Source organism: Aptenodytes patagonicus, chromosome 3, assembly GCF_965638725.1.
Source record: "Aptenodytes patagonicus chromosome 3, bAptPat1.pri.cur, whole genome shotgun sequence".
Lineage (NCBI taxonomy): Eukaryota > Metazoa > Chordata > Aves > Sphenisciformes > Spheniscidae > Aptenodytes > Aptenodytes patagonicus.
Window position 1 is genome coordinate 119,311,668 of NC_134951.1, and position 17,367 is coordinate 119,329,034.

Genomic DNA, 17,367 nt, shown 5'->3' on the forward strand with positions numbered 1-17,367 from the left:
TCTGTAGGCACCCCCCGTGAGTGATTCAGCACCCACGGCACCGGAGGAAGCACCAGCAGGGCAGCTGCGAGCCAGCAGCTCCCCCCCCCCCGACAGGCGACCTGCTCTGCTGCAGGATGTGCAGGAACTTCTATTCTCCAGACTACTCTGCTGTATGGGGCGATGTTGCCTGGAGAGAATGTGCTCTGTGTTCTGAGAAATCAGCTGAGGCTAATTACCGGGGGGCGGGGATGGTTGTAAGGGAGGAAGCAAAAGAAAAGGTCAGAGTTATGCTGTCATTGAATTGTCACTACATTGTTGCTACCTAGATGAATGACCTGCTGCGGCTATGGACTACGCAGGCTTCTCCTACACACTTCTTTGTAGGTTTTCTAGCAAGCTGATCAGCTCACTTCCAAATATAACTCTCTGAAAGAGGTCGTCGGTAAGCTTTTTCTCCCCACATGGAGCAGACGGTTTCAGAGAAAGTTTCAAGGTCATCTTGATAAATACAGCGCCGGAGAAAAGGCAGACTTGTGCTTAATGAGCAGCTTTTGGAGCTGTGGGGCTGAATTAAACCGTAGCGGACAGAGCTGGAGTGGGAAGACATGGAAAGAAGTGTCATCACTGAAAGCATTAACGTACAGGGAGGAAAAACGTAGTATGCCCCTCCTACATTTGTAGGAAAAATAACTGTCTCTATATAGTTTGACGGAAGTAATCAGTGTTTTGCCGGAGTCCTACTTCTGTTGCAAAATACCACCTATGGTGCCGTGAAGAAAGAAAGAAGAGCAGCTTTTCTTTGCTAAGCGGGTCTTGAGCTTATTATTCTTGTAAGCTTAGTCTGAGAAGAGGGATTTTGTTCTTAGCGTATTTAGCATCTTTGTTTTTACCTCTCCCCTCCAAGAGATAATTCATTCTGCAGGACCATAGTCTGTGATTCTGATAAGAAATTCTGCCGGTACGGGCTCGATCACGAGCCCGCCTGTATGTTGCATCTCTTCCTTGGTGACCTGAGGTGTCATGGGCCCACCGAGCTAGAAATGATTCACCCTTATGTTGCCAGTCCAGATCCACCTGAGCCACTTCAATCTTAGCAGCCTGATCCACCTGCTGGTTGTTTTGATGTTCTTCAGTGGCCCGACTCTTGGGTATGTGAGCATCTACGTGACGGACTTTTACAGCCAGGTTCTCCACCCGGGCAGCAATACCTTGCCACAGTGCGGCAGCCCAGATGGGTTTGCCTCTGCACTGCCAATTGCTCCGCTTCCATTGCTGCGACCACCCCCACAGGGCATTTGCCACCATCCGTGAATCAGTGGTGTGAGCACCACACAGCCACTTGCTCGCTCCTCCCACACCCCCGTGGGATGGGGGAAAGAAAGTATTTCTGTCCTATACTAAAAGGCAACACTTATCCCTTCTTTCAGTAAGTGGACTTACTCCAACACTGACAAAGAATGTGACCCGAGTAGCTGAGATTTACAAGAAATCTGTGTACTGAACAGTTAAGTGACACAGCATATACGTCTGGGTCCACTCTGCCTAAAGGAAAATGACTCATCAGTAAAATGCATATACGGGGTCCAGAGCTGGACTTCAGTTTCGTTAATTTTTTGTGGTGTGGGGTGCGGTGTTACACATACACATATATGTACAGTGCCAGCAGAACGCAAGCTGGTAAGACACCTATTTAGAACATTTTAAAAGCCGTTTTCAGCACTAAAGAAGCATCGAAAACATATCTGGGTGAAAGATACCGCAAAATTGATTATTATCAATTAGAACTAGAGTTGTTAGTATATAAATAAAATAAATATTAACAAATATTAATTTTATAAATAGAACTCGAACGGGGGCTTCACGTTTCTGAGCACCCACCGTGTGCAAACCGGAGGGGATGACTCGAGGGCAGGAGTCAGTGCCGTACCTTTATTTCTAGAAACTACAAGTGGGGGTTGTTTCTTAAGCAGTAGAAACAGTCGCTCTCCAGATTTCAGTTTCCTCAGCTCGCCCGGCTCCGCCTCTGTGCTGAAGAAGACTTTTCCTGAGACGCAGTCCACCTCAGGGGAAAAACAGAAACCAAACCAAAGCAGAAAGGTGTTTTGGGTGAGCACTTCCAGCAGCCCCTCACACCCGCTCGCCCCTTCGCAGGGAGGAGGGCAGCGCAGACCTCAGCTCACCGGGGGTGGCGAGGGGACACGGCCTGACCGACTGGCAGATGTCCCTGCCCACGGCAGGGGCGGCGCCAGGCGGTCCTTAGGGGTCCTTCCGACCCAGACCCAGACCCAGACCCAGACCCAGACCCAGACCCAGACCAGACCCGACCCGTGGGGCCCCACGCAGGTGGCGGCACAGCCCACACCGCTGCCGCCCGGCTCCAGGGCGCGAAGCGAACGAGACCGCGTTCCCCGCCGATCCGCGCCGATCCGCACCGGACCGCACCGCCCCGCCCCGGGCGGGCACCGGCGCCGGCGCCGGCTCCCCCCTCACCTCTGTGGCACCGAGCCGCGCCCGCACCTCCCGCGCAAGGAAGGCCTCCAGCCCGCGGCCCGCCGTGCAGAAGTACCGCCAGCCTCCCGCCGCCATCTTGGCCCGCCCCGCCGTCCTCAGCGCGGGCTGGGGGCCGGGCGGGACCGGCCCTCCTCCGCGGGGCCCCTCCCCGGGGGCAGCTCTACCGCGGTGAGCCCGCCCTGGCAGCGGGCTGGCGGGGCAGGGCGGAAGGCAGGACTGCCGCCTGCGTCGGTACCAGACAAAGGTACTTGAAAGCACCTGGTCCGGAGTCTGTTTGCACACTCGGGGGGACAAAGCTTCACCTGTCCCCACGGGACGGCTTCACCGCTAAATGCCGTCATCACCGTGGCGGGAGGTGACGCCCTGAGGGACCATCAGTGCAGGCGGCGAGATCAATTACTGCAGCGCAGCTCTCACTCGTCCTGTTCCAGCAGAAGACCGCGCCACCGCTCCTGAGAGGGCTGATGAGGGAGAGGAGCTTTGCTGTGGCGCAGAATTGGTGTCTGCATCCACACCATGCAGGCAATCTGTAGACACCCCCCGTGAGTGATTCAGCACCCACGGCACCGGAGGAAGCACCAGCAGGGCAGCTGCGAGCCAGCAGCTCCCCCCCCCCCGACAGGCGACCTGCTCTGCTGCAGGATGTGCAGGAACTTCTATTCTCCAGACTACTCTGCTGTATGGGGCGATGTTGCCTGGAGAGAATGTGCTCTGTGTTCTGAGAAATCAGCTGAGGCTAATTACCGGGGGGCGGGGATGGTTGTAAGGGAGGAAGCAAAAGAAAAGGTCAGAGTTATGCTGTCATTGAATTGTCACTACATTGTTGCTACCTAGATGAATGACCTGCTGCGGCTATGGACTACGCAGGCTTCTCCTACACACTTCTTTGTAGGTTTTCTAGCAAGCTGATCAGCTCACTTCCAAATATAACTCTCTGAAAGAGGTCGTCGGTAAGCTTTTTCTCCCCACATGGAGCAGACGGTTTCAGAGAAAGTTTCAAGGTCATCTTGATAAATACAGCGCCGGAGAAAAGGCAGACTTGTGCTTAATGAGCAGCTTTTGGAGCTGTGGGGCTGAATTAAACCGTAGCGGACAGAGCTGGAGTGGGAAGACATGGAAAGAAGTGTCATCACTGAAAGCATTAACGTACAGGGAGGAAAAACGTAGTATGCCCCTCCTACATTTGTAGGAAAAATAACTGTCTCTATATAGTTTGACGGAAGTAATCAGTGTTTTGCCGGAGTCCTACTTCTGTTGCAAAATACCACCTATGGTGCCGTGAAGAAAGAAAGAAGAGCAGCTTTTCTTTGCTAAGCGGGTCTTGAGCTTATTATTCTTGTAAGCTTAGTCTGAGAAGAGGGATTTTGTTCTTAGCGTATTTAGCATCTTTGTTTTTACCTCTCCCCTCCAAGAGATAATTCATTCTGCAGGACCATAGTCTGTGATTCTGATAAGAAATTCTGCCGGTACGGGCTCGATCACGAGCCCGCCTGTATGTTGCATCTCTTCCTTGGTGACCTGAGGTGTCATGGGCCCACCGAGCTAGAAATGATTCACCCTTATGTTGCCAGTCCAGATCCACCTGAGCCACTTCAATCTTAGCAGCCTGATCCACCTGCTGGTTGTTTTGATGTTCTTCAGTGGCCCGACTCTTGGGTATGTGAGCATCTACGTGACGGACTTTTACAGCCAGGTTCTCCACCCGGGCAGCAATACCTTGCCACAGTGCGGCAGCCCAGATGGGTTTGCCTCTGCACTGCCAATTGCTCCGCTTCCATTGCTGCGACCACCCCCACAGGGCATTTGCCACCATCCGTGAATCAGTGGTGTGAGCACCACACAGCCACTTGCTCGCTCCTCCCACACCCCCGTGGGATGGGGGAAAGAAAGTATTTCTGTCCTATACTAAAAGGCAACACTTATCCCTTCTTTCAGTAAGTGGACTTACTCCAACACTGACAAAGAATGTGACCCGAGTAGCTGAGATTTACAAGAAATCTGTGTACTGAACAGTTAAGTGACACAGCATATACGTCTGGGTCCACTCTGCCTAAAGGAAAATGACTCATCAGTAAAATGCATATACGGGGTCCAGAGCTGGACTTCAGTTTCGTTAATTTTTTGTGGTGTGGGGTGCGGTGTTACACATACACATATATGTACAGTGCCAGCAGAACGCAAGCTGGTAAGACACCTATTTAGAACATTTTAAAAGCCGTTTTCAGCACTAAAGAAGCATCGAAAACATATCTGGGTGAAAGATACCGCAAAATTGATTATTATCAATTAGAACTAGAGTTGTTAGTATATAAATAAAATAAATATTAACAAATATTAATTTTATAAATAGAACTCGAACGGGGGCTTCACGTTTCTGAGCACCCACCGTGTGCAAACCGGAGGGGATGACTCGAGGGCAGGAGTCAGTGCCGTACCTTTATTTCTAGAAACTACAAGTGGGGGTTGTTTCTTAAGCAGTAGAAACAGTCGCTCTCCAGATTTCAGTTTCCTCAGCTCGCCCGGCTCCGCCTCTGTGCTGAAGAAGACTTTTCCTGAGACGCAGTCCACCTCAGGGGAAAAACAGAAACCAAACCAAAGCAGAAAGGTGTTTTGGGTGAGCACTTCCAGCAGCCCCTCACACCCGCTCGCCCCTTCGCAGGGAGGAGGGCAGCGCAGACCTCAGCTCACCGGGGGTGGCGAGGGGACACGGCCTGACCGACTGGCAGATGTCCCTGCCCACGGCAGGGGCGGCGCCAGGCGGTCCTTAGGGGTCCTTCCGACCCAGACCCAGACCCAGACCCAGACCCAGACCCAGACCCAGACCAGACCCAGACCCGTGGGGCCCCACGCAGGTGGCGGCACAGCCCACACCGCTGCCGCCCGGCTCCAGGGCGCGAAGCGAACGAGACCGCGTTCCCCGCCGATCCGCGCCGATCCGCACCGGACCGCACCGCCCCGCCCCGGGCGGGCACCGGCGCCGGCTCCCCCCTCACCTCTGTGGCACCGAGCCGCGCCCGCACCTCCCGCGCAAGGAAGGCCTCCAGCCCGCGGCCCGCCGTGCAGAAGTACCGCCAGCCTCCCGCCGCCATCTTGGCCCGCCCCGCCGTCCTCAGCGCGGGCTGGGGGCCGGGCGGGACCGGCCCTCCTCCGCGGGGCCCCTCCCCGGGGGCAGCTCTACCGCGGTGAGCCCGCCCTGGCAGCGGGCTGGCGGGGCAGGGCGGAAGGCAGGACTGCCGCCTGCGTCGGTACCAGACAAAGGTACTTGAAAGCACCTGGTCCGGAGTCTGTTTGCACACTCGGGGGGACAAAGCTTCACCTGTCCCCACGGGACGGCTTCACCGCTAAATGCCGTCATCACCGTGGCGGGAGGTGACGCCCTGAGGGACCATCAGTGCAGGCGGCGAGATCAATTACTGCAGCGCAGCTCTCACTCGTCCTGTTCCAGCAGAAGACCGCGCCACCGCTCCTGAGAGGGCTGATGAGGGAGAGGAGCTTTGCTGTGGCGCAGAATTGGTGTCTGCATCCACACCATGCAGGCAATCTGTAGGCACCCCCCGTGAGTGATTCAGCACCCACGGCACCGGAGGAAGCACCAGCAGGGCAGCTGCGAGCCAGCAGCTCCCCCCCCCCCGACAGGCGACCTGCTCTGCTGCAGGATGTGCAGGAACTTCTATTCTCCAGACTACTCTGCTGTATGGGGCGATGTTGCCTGGAGAGAATGTGCTCTGTGTTCTGAGAAATCAGCTGAGGCTAATTACCGGGGGGCGGGGATGGTTGTAAGGGAGGAAGCAAAAGAAAAGGTCAGAGTTATGCTGTCATTGAATTGTCACTACATTGTTGCTACCTAGATGAATGACCTGCTGCGGCTATGGACTACGCAGGCTTCTCCTACACACTTCTTTGTAGGTTTTCTAGCAAGCTGATCAGCTCACTTCCAAATATAACTCTCTGAAAGAGGTCGTCGGTAAGCTTTTTCTCCCCACATGGAGCAGACGGTTTCAGAGAAAGTTTCAAGGTCATCTTGATAAATACAGCGCCGGAGAAAAGGCAGACTTGTGCTTAATGAGCAGCTTTTGGAGCTGTGGGGCTGAATTAAACCGTAGCGGACAGAGCTGGAGTGGGAAGACATGGAAAGAAGTGTCATCACTGAAAGCATTAACGTACAGGGAGGAAAAACGTAGTATGCCCCTCCTACATTTGTAGGAAAAATAACTGTCTCTATATAGTTTGACGGAAGTAATCAGTGTTTTGCCGGAGTCCTACTTCTGTTGCAAAATACCACCTATGGTGCCGTGAAGAAAGAAAGAAGAGCAGCTTTTCTTTGCTAAGCGGGTCTTGAGCTTATTATTCTTGTAAGCTTAGTCTGAGAAGAGGGATTTTGTTCTTAGCGTATTTAGCATCTTTGTTTTTACCTCTCCCCTCCAAGAGATAATTCATTCTGCAGGACCATAGTCTGTGATTCTGATAAGAAATTCTGCCGGTACGGGCTCGATCACGAGCCCGCCTGTATGTTGCATCTCTTCCTTGGTGACCTGAGGTGTCATGGGCCCACCGAGCTAGAAATGATTCACCCTTATGTTGCCAGTCCAGATCCACCTGAGCCACTTCAATCTTAGCAGCCTGATCCACCTGCTGGTTGTTTTGATGTTCTTCAGTGGCCCGACTCTTGGGTATGTGAGCATCTACGTGACGGACTTTTACAGCCAGGTTCTCCACCCGGGCAGCAATACCTTGCCACAGTGCGGCAGCCCAGATGGGTTTGCCTCTGCACTGCCAATTGCTCCGCTTCCATTGCTGCGACCACCCCCACAGGGCATTTGCCACCATCCGTGAATCAGTGGTGTGAGCACCACACAGCCACTTGCTCGCTCCTCCCACACCCCCGTGGGATGGGGGAAAGAAAGTATTTCTGTCCTATACTAAAAGGCAACACTTATCCCTTCTTTCAGTAAGTGGACTTACTCCAACACTGACAAAGAATGTGACCCGAGTAGCTGAGATTTACAAGAAATCTGTGTACTGAACAGTTAAGTGACACAGCATATACGTCTGGGTCCACTCTGCCTAAAGGAAAATGACTCATCAGTAAAATGCATATACGGGGTCCAGAGCTGGACTTCAGTTTCGTTAATTTTTTGTGGTGTGGGGTGCGGTGTTACACATACACATATATGTACAGTGCCAGCAGAACGCAAGCTGGTAAGACACCTATTTAGAACATTTTAAAAGCCGTTTTCAGCACTAAAGAAGCATCGAAAACATATCTGGGTGAAAGATACCGCAAAATTGATTATTATCAATTAGAACTAGAGTTGTTAGTATATAAATAAAATAAATATTAACAAATATTAATTTTATAAATAGAACTCGAACGGGGGCTTCACGTTTCTGAGCACCCACCGTGTGCAAACCGGAGGGGATGACTCGAGGGCAGGAGTCAGTGCCGTACCTTTATTTCTAGAAACTACAAGTGGGGGTTGTTTCTTAAGCAGTAGAAACAGTCGCTCTCCAGATTTCAGTTTCCTCAGCTCGCCCGGCTCCGCCTCTGTGCTGAAGAAGACTTTTCCTGAGACGCAGTCCACCTCAGGGGAAAAACAGAAACCAAACCAAAGCAGAAAGGTGTTTTGGGTGAGCACTTCCAGCAGCCCCTCACACCCGCTCGCCCCTTCGCAGGGAGGAGGGCAGCGCAGACCTCAGCTCACCGGGGGTGGCGAGGGGACACGGCCTGACCGACTGGCAGATGTCCCTGCCCACGGCAGGGGCGGCGCCAGGCGGTCCTTAGGGGTCCTTCCGACCCAGACCCAGACCCAGACCCAGACCCAGACCCAGACCAGACCAGACCCGACCCGTGGGGCCCCACGCAGGTGGCGGCACAGCCCACACCGCTGCCGCCCGGCTCCAGGGCGCGAAGCGAACGAGACCGCGTTCCCCGCCGATCCGCGCCGATCCGCACCGGACCGCACCGCCCCGCCCCGGGCGGGCACCGGCGCCGGCGCCGGCTCCCCCCTCACCTCTGTGGCACCGAGCCGCGCCCGCACCTCCCGCGCAAGGAAGGCCTCCAGCCCGCGGCCCGCCGTGCAGAAGTACCGCCAGCCTCCCGCCGCCATCTTGGCCCGCCCCGCCGTCCTCAGCGCGGGCTGGGGGCCGGGCGGGACCGGCCCTCCTCCGCGGGGCCCCTCCCCGGGGGCAGCTCTACCGCGGTGAGCCCGCCCTGGCAGCGGGCTGGCGGGGCAGGGCGGAAGGCAGGACTGCCGCCTGCGTCGGTACCAGACAAAGGTACTTGAAAGCACCTGGTCCGGAGTCTGTTTGCACACTCGGGGGGACAAAGCTTCACCTGTCCCCACGGGACGGCTTCACCGCTAAATGCCGTCATCACCGTGGCGGGAGGTGACGCCCTGAGGGACCATCAGTGCAGGCGGCGAGATCAATTACTGCAGCGCAGCTCTCACTCGTCCTGTTCCAGCAGAAGACCGCGCCACCGCTCCTGAGAGGGCTGATGAGGGAGAGGAGCTTTGCTGTGGCGCAGAATTGGTGTCTGCATCCACACCATGCAGGCAATCTGTAGACACCCCCCGTGAGTGATTCAGCACCCACGGCACCGGAGGAAGCACCAGCAGGGCAGCTGCGAGCCAGCAGCTCCCCCCCCCCCGACAGGCGACCTGCTCTGCTGCAGGATGTGCAGGAACTTCTATTCTCCAGACTACTCTGCTGTATGGGGCGATGTTGCCTGGAGAGAATGTGCTCTGTGTTCTGAGAAATCAGCTGAGGCTAATTACCGGGGGGCGGGGATGGTTGTAAGGGAGGAAGCAAAAGAAAAGGTCAGAGTTATGCTGTCATTGAATTGTCACTACATTGTTGCTACCTAGATGAATGACCTGCTGCGGCTATGGACTACGCAGGCTTCTCCTACACACTTCTTTGTAGGTTTTCTAGCAAGCTGATCAGCTCACTTCCAAATATAACTCTCTGAAAGAGGTCGTCGGTAAGCTTTTTCTCCCCACATGGAGCAGACGGTTTCAGAGAAAGTTTCAAGGTCATCTTGATAAATACAGCGCCGGAGAAAAGGCAGACTTGTGCTTAATGAGCAGCTTTTGGAGCTGTGGGGCTGAATTAAACCGTAGCGGACAGAGCTGGAGTGGGAAGACATGGAAAGAAGTGTCATCACTGAAAGCATTAACGTACAGGGAGGAAAAACGTAGTATGCCCCTCCTACATTTGTAGGAAAAATAACTGTCTCTATATAGTTTGACGGAAGTAATCAGTGTTTTGCCGGAGTCCTACTTCTGTTGCAAAATACCACCTATGGTGCCGTGAAGAAAGAAAGAAGAGCAGCTTTTCTTTGCTAAGCGGGTCTTGAGCTTATTATTCTTGTAAGCTTAGTCTGAGAAGAGGGATTTTGTTCTTAGCGTATTTAGCATCTTTGTTTTTACCTCTCCCCTCCAAGAGATAATTCATTCTGCAGGACCATAGTCTGTGATTCTGATAAGAAATTCTGCCGGTACGGGCTCGATCACGAGCCCGCCTGTATGTTGCATCTCTTCCTTGGTGACCTGAGGTGTCATGGGCCCACCGAGCTAGAAATGATTCACCCTTATGTTGCCAGTCCAGATCCACCTGAGCCACTTCAATCTTAGCAGCCTGATCCACCTGCTGGTTGTTTTGATGTTCTTCAGTGGCCCGACTCTTGGGTATGTGAGCATCTACGTGACGGACTTTTACAGCCAGGTTCTCCACCCGGGCAGCAATACCTTGCCACAGTGCGGCAGCCCAGATGGGTTTGCCTCTGCACTGCCAATTGCTCCGCTTCCATTGCTGCGACCACCCCCACAGGGCATTTGCCACCATCCGTGAATCAGTGGTGTGAGCACCACACAGCCACTTGCTCGCTCCTCCCACACCCCCGTGGGATGGGGGAAAGAAAGTATTTCTGTCCTATACTAAAAGGCAACACTTATCCCTTCTTTCAGTAAGTGGACTTACTCCAACACTGACAAAGAATGTGACCCGAGTAGCTGAGATTTACAAGAAATCTGTGTACTGAACAGTTAAGTGACACAGCATATACGTCTGGGTCCACTCTGCCTAAAGGAAAATGACTCATCAGTAAAATGCATATACGGGGTCCAGAGCTGGACTTCAGTTTCGTTAATTTTTTGTGGTGTGGGGTGCGGTGTTACACATACACATATATGTACAGTGCCAGCAGAACGCAAGCTGGTAAGACACCTATTTAGAACATTTTAAAAGCCGTTTTCAGCACTAAAGAAGCATCGAAAACATATCTGGGTGAAAGATACCGCAAAATTGATTATTATCAATTAGAACTAGAGTTGTTAGTATATAAATAAAATAAATATTAACAAATATTAATTTTATAAATAGAACTCGAACGGGGGCTTCACGTTTCTGAGCACCCACCGTGTGCAAACCGGAGGGGATGACTCGAGGGCAGGAGTCAGTGCCGTACCTTTATTTCTAGAAACTACAAGTGGGGGTTGTTTCTTAAGCAGTAGAAACAGTCGCTCTCCAGATTTCAGTTTCCTCAGCTCGCCCGGCTCCGCCTCTGTGCTGAAGAAGACTTTTCCTGAGACGCAGTCCACCTCAGGGGAAAAACAGAAACCAAACCAAAGCAGAAAGGTGTTTTGGGTGAGCACTTCCAGCAGCCCCTCACACCCGCTCGCCCCTTCGCAGGGAGGAGGGCAGCGCAGACCTCAGCTCACCGGGGGTGGCGAGGGGACACGGCCTGACCGACTGGCAGATGTCCCTGCCCACGGCAGGGGCGGCGCCAGGCGGTCCTTAGGGGTCCTTCCGACCCAGACCCAGACCCAGACCCAGACCCAGACCCAGACCAGACCAGACCCGACCCGTGGGGCCCCACGCAGGTGGCGGCACAGCCCACACCGCTGCCGCCCGGCTCCAGGGCGCGAAGCGAACGAGACCGCGTTCCCCGCCGATCCGCGCCGATCCGCACCGGACCGCACCGCCCCGCCCCGGGCGGGCACCGGCGCCGGCGCCGGCTCCCCCCTCACCTCTGTGGCACCGAGCCGCGCCCGCACCTCCCGCGCAAGGAAGGCCTCCAGCCCGCGGCCCGCCGTGCAGAAGTACCGCCAGCCTCCCGCCGCCATCTTGGCCCGCCCCGCCGTCCTCAGCGCGGGCTGGGGGCCGGGCGGGACCGGCCCTCCTCCGCGGGGCCCCTCCCCGGGGGCAGCTCTACCGCGGTGAGCCCGCCCTGGCAGCGGGCTGGCGGGGCAGGGCGGAAGGCAGGACTGCCGCCTGCGTCGGTACCAGACAAAGGTACTTGAAAGCACCTGGTCCGGAGTCTGTTTGCACACTCGGGGGGACAAAGCTTCACCTGTCCCCACGGGACGGCTTCACCGCTAAATGCCGTCATCACCGTGGCGGGAGGTGACGCCCTGAGGGACCATCAGTGCAGGCGGCGAGATCAATTACTGCAGCGCAGCTCTCACTCGTCCTGTTCCAGCAGAAGACCGCGCCACCGCTCCTGAGAGGGCTGATGAGGGAGAGGAGCTTTGCTGTGGCGCAGAATTGGTGTCTGCATCCACACCATGCAGGCAATCTGTAGACACCCCCCGTGAGTGATTCAGCACCCACGGCACCGGAGGAAGCACCAGCAGGGCAGCTGCGAGCCAGCAGCTCCCCCCCCCCCGACAGGCGACCTGCTCTGCTGCAGGATGTGCAGGAACTTCTATTCTCCAGACTACTCTGCTGTATGGGGCGATGTTGCCTGGAGAGAATGTGCTCTGTGTTCTGAGAAATCAGCTGAGGCTAATTACCGGGGGGCGGGGATGGTTGTAAGGGAGGAAGCAAAAGAAAAGGTCAGAGTTATGCTGTCATTGAATTGTCACTACATTGTTGCTACCTAGATGAATGACCTGCTGCGGCTATGGACTACGCAGGCTTCTCCTACACACTTCTTTGTAGGTTTTCTAGCAAGCTGATCAGCTCACTTCCAAATATAACTCTCTGAAAGAGGTCGTCGGTAAGCTTTTTCTCCCCACATGGAGCAGACGGTTTCAGAGAAAGTTTCAAGGTCATCTTGATAAATACAGCGCCGGAGAAAAGGCAGACTTGTGCTTAATGAGCAGCTTTTGGAGCTGTGGGGCTGAATTAAACCGTAGCGGACAGAGCTGGAGTGGGAAGACATGGAAAGAAGTGTCATCACTGAAAGCATTAACGTACAGGGAGGAAAAACGTAGTATGCCCCTCCTACATTTGTAGGAAAAATAACTGTCTCTATATAGTTTGACGGAAGTAATCAGTGTTTTGCCGGAGTCCTACTTCTGTTGCAAAATACCACCTATGGTGCCGTGAAGAAAGAAAGAAGAGCAGCTTTTCTTTGCTAAGCGGGTCTTGAGCTTATTATTCTTGTAAGCTTAGTCTGAGAAGAGGGATTTTGTTCTTAGCGTATTTAGCATCTTTGTTTTTACCTCTCCCCTCCAAGAGATAATTCATTCTGCAGGACCATAGTCTGTGATTCTGATAAGAAATTCTGCCGGTACGGGCTCGATCACGAGCCCGCCTGTATGTTGCATCTCTTCCTTGGTGACCTGAGGTGTCATGGGCCCACCGAGCTAGAAATGATTCACCCTTATGTTGCCAGTCCAGATCCACCTGAGCCACTTCAATCTTAGCAGCCTGATCCACCTGCTGGTTGTTTTGATGTTCTTCAGTGGCCCGACTCTTGGGTATGTGAGCATCTACGTGACGGACTTTTACAGCCAGGTTCTCCACCCGGGCAGCAATACCTTGCCACAGTGCGGCAGCCCAGATGGGTTTGCCTCTGCACTGCCAATTGCTCCGCTTCCATTGCTGCGACCACCCCCACAGGGCATTTGCCACCATCCGTGAATCAGTGGTGTGAGCACCACACAGCCACTTGCTCGCTCCTCCCACACCCCCGTGGGATGGGGGAAAGAAAGTATTTCTGTCCTATACTAAAAGGCAACACTTATCCCTTCTTTCAGTAAGTGGACTTACTCCAACACTGACAAAGAATGTGACCCGAGTAGCTGAGATTTACAAGAAATCTGTGTACTGAACAGTTAAGTGACACAGCATATACGTCTGGGTCCACTCTGCCTAAAGGAAAATGACTCATCAGTAAAATGCATATACGGGGTCCAGAGCTGGACTTCAGTTTCGTTAATTTTTTGTGGTGTGGGGTGCGGTGTTACACATACACATATATGTACAGTGCCAGCAGAACGCAAGCTGGTAAGACACCTATTTAGAACATTTTAAAAGCCGTTTTCAGCACTAAAGAAGCATCGAAAACATATCTGGGTGAAAGATACCGCAAAATTGATTATTATCAATTAGAACTAGAGTTGTTAGTATATAAATAAAATAAATATTAACAAATATTAATTTTATAAATAGAACTCGAACGGGGGCTTCACGTTTCTGAGCACCCACCGTGTGCAAACCGGAGGGGATGACTCGAGGGCAGGAGTCAGTGCCGTACCTTTATTTCTAGAAACTACAAGTGGGGGTTGTTTCTTAAGCAGTAGAAACAGTCGCTCTCCAGATTTCAGTTTCCTCAGCTCGCCCGGCTCCGCCTCTGTGCTGAAGAAGACTTTTCCTGAGACGCAGTCCACCTCAGGGGAAAAACAGAAACCAAACCAAAGCAGAAAGGTGTTTTGGGTGAGCACTTCCAGCAGCCCCTCACACCCGCTCGCCCCTTCGCAGGGAGGAGGGCAGCGCAGACCTCAGCTCACCGGGGGTGGCGAGGGGACACGGCCTGACCGACTGGCAGATGTCCCTGCCCACGGCAGGGGCGGCGCCAGGCGGTCCTTAGGGGTCCTTCCGACCCAGACCCAGACCCAGACCCAGACCCAGACCCAGACCCAGACCAGACCCAGACCCGTGGGGCCCCACGCAGGTGGCGGCACAGCCCACACCGCTGCCGCCCGGCTCCAGGGCGCGAAGCGAACGAGACCGCGTTCCCCGCCGATCCGCGCCGATCCGCACCGGACCGCACCGCCCCGCCCCGGGCGGGCACCGGCGCCGGCTCCCCCCTCACCTCTGTGGCACCGAGCCGCGCCCGCACCTCCCGCGCAAGGAAGGCCTCCAGCCCGCGGCCCGCCGTGCAGAAGTACCGCCAGCCTCCCGCCGCCATCTTGGCCCGCCCCGCCGTCCTCAGCGCGGGCTGGGGGCCGGGCGGGACCGGCCCTCCTCCGCGGGGCCCCTCCCCGGGGGCAGCTCTACCGCGGTGAGCCCGCCCTGGCAGCGGGCTGGCGGGGCAGGGCGGAAGGCAGGACTGCCGCCTGCGTCGGTACCAGACAAAGGTACTTGAAAGCACCTGGTCCGGAGTCTGTTTGCACACTCGGGGGGACAAAGCTTCACCTGTCCCCACGGGACGGCTTCACCGCTAAATGCCGTCATCACCGTGGCGGGAGGTGACGCCCTGAGGGACCATCAGTGCAGGCGGCGAGATCAATTACTGCAGCGCAGCTCTCACTCGTCCTGTTCCAGCAGAAGACCGCGCCACCGCTCCTGAGAGGGCTGATGAGGGAGAGGAGCTTTGCTGTGGCGCAGAATTGGTGTCTGCATCCACACCATGCAGGCAATCTGTAGACACCCCCCGTGAGTGATTCAGCACCCACGGCACCGGAGGAAGCACCAGCAGGGCAGCTGCGAGCCAGCAGCTCCCCCCCCCCCGACAGGCGACCTGCTCTGCTGCAGGATGTGCAGGAACTTCTATTCTCCAGACTACTCTGCTGTATGGGGCGATGTTGCCTGGAGAGAATGTGCTCTGTGTTCTGAGAAATCAGCTGAGGCTAATTACCGGGGGGCGGGGATGGTTGTAAGGGAGGAAGCAAAAGAAAAGGTCAGAGTTATGCTGTCATTGAATTGTCACTACATTGTTGCTACCTAGATGAATGACCTGCTGCGGCTATGGACTACGCAGGCTTCTCCTACACACTTCTTTGTAGGTTTTCTAGCAAGCTGATCAGCTCACTTCCAAATATAACTCTCTGAAAGAGGTCGTCGGTAAGCTTTTTCTCCCCACATGGAGCAGACGGTTTCAGAGAAAGTTTCAAGGTCATCTTGATAAATACAGCGCCGGAGAAAAGGCAGACTTGTGCTTAATGAGCAGCTTTTGGAGCTGTGGGGCTGAATTAAACCGTAGCGGACAGAGCTGGAGTGGGAAGACATGGAAAGAAGTGTCATCACTGAAAGCATTAACGTACAGGGAGGAAAAACGTAGTATGCCCCTCCTACATTTGTAGGAAAAATAACTGTCTCTATATAGTTTGACGGAAGTAATCAGTGTTTTGCCGGAGTCCTACTTCTGTTGCAAAATACCACCTATGGTGCCGTGAAGAAAGAAAGAAGAGCAGCTTTTCTTTGCTAAGCGGGTCTTGAGCTTATTATTCTTGTAAGCTTAGTCTGAGAAGAGGGATTTTGTTCTTAGCGTATTTAGCATCTTTGTTTTTACCTCTCCCCTCCAAGAGATAATTCATTCTGCAGGACCATAGTCTGTGATTCTGATAAGAAATTCTGCCGGTACGGGCTCGATCACGAGCCCGCCTGTATGTTGCATCTCTTCCTTGGTGACCTGAGGTGTCATGGGCCCACCGAGCTAGAAATGATTCACCCTTATGTTGCCAGTCCAGATCCACCTGAGCCACTTCAATCTTAGCAGCCTGATCCACCTGCTGGTTGTTTTGATGTTCTTCAGTGGCCCGACTCTTGGGTATGTGAGCATCTACGTGACGGACTTTTACAGCCAGGTTCTCCACCCGGGCAGCAATACCTTGCCACAGTGCGGCAGCCCAGATGGGTTTGCCTCTGCACTGCCAATTGCTCCGCTTCCATTGCTGCGACCACCCCCACAGGGCATTTGCCACCATCCGTGAATCAGTGGTGTGAGCACCACACAGCCACTTGCTCGCTCCTCCCACACCCCCGTGGGATGGGGGAAAGAAAGTATTTCTGTCCTATACTAAAAGGCAACACTTATCCCTTCTTTCAGTAAGTGGACTTACTCCAACACTGACAAAGAATGTGACCCGAGTAGCTGAGATTTACAAGAAATCTGTGTACTGAACAGTTAAGTGACACAGCATATACGTCTGGGTCCACTCTGCCTAAAGGAAAATGACTCATCAGTAAAATGCATATACGGGGTCCAGAGCTGGACTTCAGTTTCGTTAATTTTTTGTGGTGTGGGGTGCGGTGTTACACATACACATATATGTACAGTGCCAGCAGAACGCAAGCTGGTAAGACACCTATTTAGAACATTTTAAAAGCCGTTTTCAGCACTAAAGAAGCATCGAAAACATATCTGGGTGAAAGATACCGCAAAATTGATTATTATCAATTAGAACTAGAGTTGTTAGTATATAAATAAAATAAATATTAACAAATATTAATTTTATAAATAGAACTCGAACGGGGGCTTCACGTTTCTGAGCACCCACCGTGTGCAAACCGGAGGGGATGACTCGAGGGCAGGAGTCAGTGCCGTACCTTTATTTCTAGAAACTACAAGTGGGGGTTGTTTCTTAAGCAGTAGAAACAGTCGCTCTCCAGATTTCAGTTTCCTCAGCTCGCCCGGCTCCGCCTCTGTGCTGAAGAAGACTTTTCCTGAGACGCAGTCCACCTCAGGGGAAAAACAGAAACCAAACCAAAGCAGAAAGGTGTTTTGGGTGAGCACTTCCAGCAGCCCCTCACACCCGCTCGCCCCTTCGCAGGGAGGAGGGCAGCGCAGACCTCAGCTCACCGGGGGTGGCGAGGGGACACGGCCTGACCGACTGGCAGATGTCCCTGCCCACGGCAGGGGCGGCGCCAGGCGGTCCTTAGGGGTCCTTCCGACCCAGACCCAGACCCAGACCCAGACCCAGA